We start from the raw sequence: 6,267 nt of genomic DNA on the forward strand, positions 1-6,267 counted from the left end.
TGCTGGGAGGGAAGGGTGTATTCTCCTTCCACATCGCTGTTCAACATCAAATGAAGTCAGGACAGGAACTCAAGCAGGGCAGGAACCTGGAGGCAGGAGCTGATGATATGGAGGCCATGGAGGGTTTGCTTACTGGCTTGCTCCACAGGCTTGCTCAGCCTGCTATCTTATAGAGTCCAAGATGGCCCCACCCACAATGAATGGGACCCTCCACCACCAACCACTAACTGAGAAAATGCCTTAGAGCTGAATCCTCTGTAGGCATTTTCTCCATTGAGTTTCCCTCCTTTCAGCTACCTCTAGCTTGTGTCAAGCTGGTGAAACTAGCCAGCACACGTAGTGAGTTGTTGGGGGGATGGTCTGGTGTATTTTGATGTTAATTACTGCTTGCTGTCTGACTCACCTTTTACTTAATAAAAAGCCATCCCACCTGGGCAGGGTAGGAGATAGGTGGGGCTAGGAGAGAGAGGGATCCTGGGAAAAGGAAGAAGAAAGGACCACCAAGAGGAGAAAGGAGAGAGACCTGAAGTGAAGAGAGGAAGGCCACCATGGGTTAGATGGAGGAGAAGCACATGGCCTGTGTGGATGGAGAATCTGGCCCAGATGACGAACATTAGCAAGTATTTGGGATTATGGGTGGGAGGTAGCTTGGTAGAAGTTATTAGAAACAGATGGCATGGGATTGAGACAGGGATCCGATGCCTGCCCCACTATGGGAGGTAGTTTAGAGGATTGATATCTGCCCTGCCCCAGGTTAACTAAGGCTATCTTAAAATATAACAAGTGTCTGTGTCTTGGTTGATTGTTAGCTGGGCCTATAGATAATTTGTAGGGATGATAGAACAAAAAGTAGATTATTGAATCTACTCAACTTGAGGCCTTGTTACTCACAAATAGGGTTAATTTTGATTCATTGACATAGAATTTTGTATATTAATACAAAGTAGGATAAATTTTGATGCATTGGGGGGCTGGAGAGATGGCTCAGCGGTTAAGAGCACTGGCTGCTCTTCCAGAGGTCCTGAGTTCAATTCCCAGCAACCACATAGTGGGCTCATAACCATCTATAATGTGATCTGATGCCCTGTTCTGGTGTGCAGGTGTACATGCAAGCAGAACACTGTATATGTAATAAATAAATCAAATAAATCTTTTTTAAAAACTTTAAAAATTTTTTTGATATATTGAAATGGAATTCAAATTTGGTGTTGTTCTGCACACATTATATTTCTATCTAGCATAAGGTATTGTATACATGCAGCTCAGTTAATACATAGTTTACTTGCAATAGTCTGATAGTGTTATTGTAAACTGTTTAAGATAGTTAAGTAATACAAGGCAACTGTTGATCAATTCATGGTCATGTCAAATATAGGAATATACATGCTAATGAAGAGATAGAAAAGTTGTTTTTCAACCCTGGCCACTTGGTGCTTTCCGAGATGGCCTCAGGGCTATTCTATTCTTTCTGAGAAAAACCACACCCTCATACCTGTCCCAAGCACCTGACAACACATGATGTCCCAAGCTGAGCTCTTGCCCCATCAAGGATAAAATAACTAGTAACCAATCATTTTAAAGGTCAACTAACCAATCATGTAAGGGTGTTTTTTTTTTTTAATTAAAAAAAAAAAAAATGACTTCTTGCTGGGCTTGGTGGTGCACGCACCTTTAATCCCAGCACTTGGGAGGCAGAGGCAAGCGGATCGCTGAGATTGAGGCCAGCCTGGTCTACAAAGCAAGTCCAGGAAAGCCAAGGCTACACAGAGAAACCCTGTTTCAAAACAACAACAACAACAAAAACAAAATGACTTCTTTTTTAAAAATATTTTTATTTAATTTTAATTTTTGTGTGTTGGTGTGAGGGTGTCAGATCTTGGAGTTACAGACAGTTGTGAGCTGCCATGTGGGTGCTGGGAATTGAACCCAGGTCCTTTGAAAGAGCAGGCAGTGCTCTTAACCACCGAGCCATCTCTCCAGCCCTCTGTAAGGGCATTTAAACCCTTCGCCATTACAGAACGGGGTCTTTCCATCTCCCCGGCGTTTGGTGGATCCCGACACTCGGCCTAATAAAATTCCTTTGCTTTTGCATTGACTCCGGACTCTGGCTCGCAACCGGGCTTCCAGGAATAGACTCAAGCGATCGGAGTCTAACACTAGGTTTAACAGATGATTCTATAGATGGATATGGTAAAATAGTTACATAAGATCTTCAAAAACCTCAGAGACCTACAGAATATGACATTCAAAAAATATTTTTATTATTTTAAAGATTCTTTGACAATAAGACAGGTTAAGTCCTGACAACACCCAGCCTCCCTAAAGAAAATAATGAGCATTGAAGAACCTCCTTGTGGAGATGACTTTGAGTGTGAGAAAACAGCCACTGGACAAAAATGTCCTTGTTTCTCCCAAAGACAGAATTCTGGCTAAAATAGACAAGCTTGGATACAGGCAGAGTCAATGGCCAGACTCTGGCAAGACAGGGTAAGCAAGTCCTCAATGGTTCCTGCCTCACAAAGATTTCTGTCAGATACACTGAGCCAAAGGGCTAAAGATAATGCTCCAATGTTTTAGAGAGTTTTGGGTGTGTCTGTTCAGGCAGTAAACTGCCTCTGCTGTTTTTTCATTTGAAAGCTGCTAACCTTTTACTCAGGTAGTTAAATGTATTCTTCTTAAGTCTCTGCTGGGGCTAAAAACCAGATAGTTAATTTTAAAATTAAGCTTAGTTGTTTAAAAATTAAAAAGATACTTTTAAGTCTAGATAAAAACTTTTAGGTTGATAGATTTGAGCTTTAATAGATGTTGATTTGGGTTCGAAACTTTAGATTTACCAAGATAAAATAGATAATATTTTCTACAAGTTTGCCAAATACATTTTGATTAAAAATTATGTGTGTAAGTCTTACCTATTGGTTTTTATAATTTTTCATAATTATATTTACTGTGTATTTTTAAAAATGGCCTTTTTTATTTAGACAGAAAAGGGGAGATGTTGGGGGATGGTCTGATGTATTTTGATACTAATTACTGCTTGCTGTCTGACCCACCTTTTGCTTAATAAAAAGACATCCCACCTGGGCAGGGCAGGAGATAGGTGGGGCTAGGAGAGAGAGGGATCCTGGGAAAAGGAGAGCAAAGATGTAGCCTGCTTCAGAGGCAGAAGCCCAGAGCAGGACTGGCAGGGCCAGCTCCAAGGTCAACCAGATGGACAGCACGTGGCCATTGAGTGGGCTTCGTCAACACAGGATGGAGCCAAGCTGAAGCCCCAGAGGCAGTTGGGTGTTCTGTGTGGTCATTCTTACTACATAACTTGAGTGTCAGATGACGAGTTGGTGGGGCTGTCCCATGGCTGTTGTGTTCAGTGTCTACCACTTTATGGGCTCCAGGCAAGGGAGTTCTGCCCTTTCCTTGGTCTAGTTTGTCTGGTAATTTCTTGGCCGAAATGATTTTAACATGTCATGTGCCACAACAGTTTAAATTTACCCTGATAAATGTATGGGGCAATACCATTCTTACTTCAGTGCAATTAGTCATTTATCAGCCTAGGTTCTGTGTGGGTGGTGCTGGGAAGTTGGTGGTATTTGTAGGGCCACTCTGGTGAGCAGGAACAGCCTCCACCCTTGAAATGGAGTAAGAAAGTGTTTGTAGCGAGGAGTCTTCTGGCATGGCGCACTGAAAAGCTGGTCTGCACAATATGACGTGACCAAGCAGCCTCATTTCAACATGAACTTATAGAGGACCCCTATAAGACCCCTATATAGAGTGACCCCTAGGGATCCTTCCGTCTGTGCCCCACCTGGGCTCTGGGATTACAAGTATGCAAAGTCACACCTAGTTTTTCCACATGGATTCTGATGCAGGAACCCATGTCCATCCTCCGGCTTACAGGCCAGGCACTTTATCAACAGGGCCGTCTCCCCAGCCCGTTCTCTTCCTCCTCTTACGAGGGAATCCATGAGATCCTGACAGCCCTGTTTTTGTGATCTAATCTAACCATCCCTGCAAGGGGCCACCCCCAAACACTGTCACACTGGGGCTCAGGGCTTCGATATATAAACTTGGGGGACACCATTTAGCTCACAGCCACATGTCAGATCTCACTAGAGTGTCCCGGCTGATTGCTCACCCATGTTAAACATGCTAACCTCACTTGGTGGTTGGTTACTCCATGTAGAAGCCCCCAGAGGAGCTCACCTCCCCATGCATCCTCCGCAGTAATGTCTTCCTCAATCTGTCTCTGTAGTACTTGGGAACATCCCACCTCCCCCTACTGGGTGCCAGCCACTGTCCATGGCAGAACCATGGAGGTTGTGGTTCTCCCCAGGGTGTGAGGTGACTTCAAGGGATGTTTTGCAACAGGTAGAGATAATCATGGTTTCACAACTAGGATGCTATGTGGCCCGGTTGAGCAGCTGGCCCAGCTGTTACCCCTGCACATGACAGGGCAAGGATCACACCCTGGAGCCTGCTGAGACCACAGCTTTCCAACTGCAGGAACCTACTGGGTCAGAATATGCCTGCCACCAAGGGCCAGCCTAGCCAGGTGTCCCCTTGACTTACTCCAAGTGTCAACCTCCAGCTCTGTCTAGCCTATTTGTCCTCATTGACATGGGTGTGTCCAGATCTGTCCAGTTTGACCACACTTGCGGTATCCCTGGCTGCCCCTCTCTCTCCCTTTTTTTTTTAAATTGGCTTTTCAAGACAAGGTTTCTTTTGAGTAGTCCTGGCTATCCTGGAACTCTTTTTATAGACCAGGCTAGCCCTGAACTCACAATGATTCACCTGCCTCTCCCTCCTGAGTGCTGGGATTAAAGTGCACCACACTGCCTACCATGGCTGCCTATTTTCTATATTCACTCCCCATAAGATGCCATTGGCCAAGACAGGTTGAAGGCCCTGCTGCTGACTTGGTCCCTGCGCATCGGCTCTGGGTCTCACTGGGCACTACTTGCTGACCTCTCTATCCAGACAGGACTCAGGGTCCCCACCTCCCAGGGCACAAAACCTGAGAACTAAGAAGAGACTTTCAGCCTATCTGTGGTCTCAGCAGACACCTGATCAGCCCCTATTTCTCCCTGTCCATTGTCCTGAAACCCTGGCCCCCAATATAGAACCCTACTTGAAGTTCTTCCAGGACTACACTCTTCTTTCAGTTAGATAAAGTCATGTAGCCCACGATAGCCTAGGACTACAGCTGTGCTTCTCCAGGACCAGCCCATCCAAGGCCACTGAAACTCCGATGGTGACCCTGTCTGAAGTCCCCGTGGCTTTGGTTGTGGTCTGTGTCCATTTCTAATGCCCCGATCTAGCAGACAAGGTGTTCCTGGCTGTTTGCTGTGGGTTTTTTTGTTTTTTGTTTTTTTGGTTGTTCGAGACAGGGTTTCTCTATGTAGCCTTGGCTGTCCTAGGCTCACTTTGTAGATCAGGCTGGCCTCGAACTCATAGCAATCCGCCTGCCTCTGCATCTAGAGTGCTGAGATTAAAGGCATGTGCCACTAAGCCCTGGCCTTTCGCTGTGTTTTATTGATGGCCTGGGGCAGCTCTTCTCACCTGATTGGTTCTCTGCCTCTCTCCCAGTCCGCTGTTTGCCTCCCCTGGGCGTGGGCTTGTCAAGGCAGAGTGAAGCAGCTTATCCAGTCTATGGGCATCCGACTATATTTTCTGAGAGCTGTGACCCAAGGTTCCCCAGGGGTGATAGAGCAGTGGTGTTTGCTCTCCGTGGGAGGGAGATAGTAGCCCTGAAAACAACACCTACTAACTCCTGGGGCCTGTGAACGGGACCCTGTATTTATTTATCTATTTATTTATTTATTTGTTGTTGTTGTTGTTATTGGTTTTTTGGAGACAGGGTTCCACTGTGTAATCCTGGCTTTCCTGGACTCACTTTGTAGACCAGGCTAGCCTCAAACTCACTGAGATCCTCCTGCCCCTGCCACCCTGAGTGCTGGAATTACAGGTGTGTGCCACCACTGCCTGCTGGGACTCTGTATTTAAAAAGGTCTTTCTTCCCAAGTCTGACAAAGTTAAGGATCTTGGTAAGAGGGTCATCCAGGTGGGTGACAGCCTAAGTCACATAAGTCCTTATAAGAGAAAGGCAGGTGACTGGGGCTCAGAGTAGAGCACTTGCTGAGCGAGCTGGAGGCTCTGGGTTCCATTCCCAGCACTGTGACGGGCGGGGACGGGTAGGGATGGGGGATGACAGCAGTAGATGTGTTCTGAGACAAAGGTCATGTCAAGACAGAGACAAGATCGGAGTGATGAGAC

Source organism: Acomys russatus, chromosome 5 (genome assembly GCF_903995435.1).
Source record: "Acomys russatus chromosome 5, mAcoRus1.1, whole genome shotgun sequence".
In the NCBI taxonomy this organism is placed as follows: domain Eukaryota; kingdom Metazoa; phylum Chordata; class Mammalia; order Rodentia; family Muridae; genus Acomys; species Acomys russatus.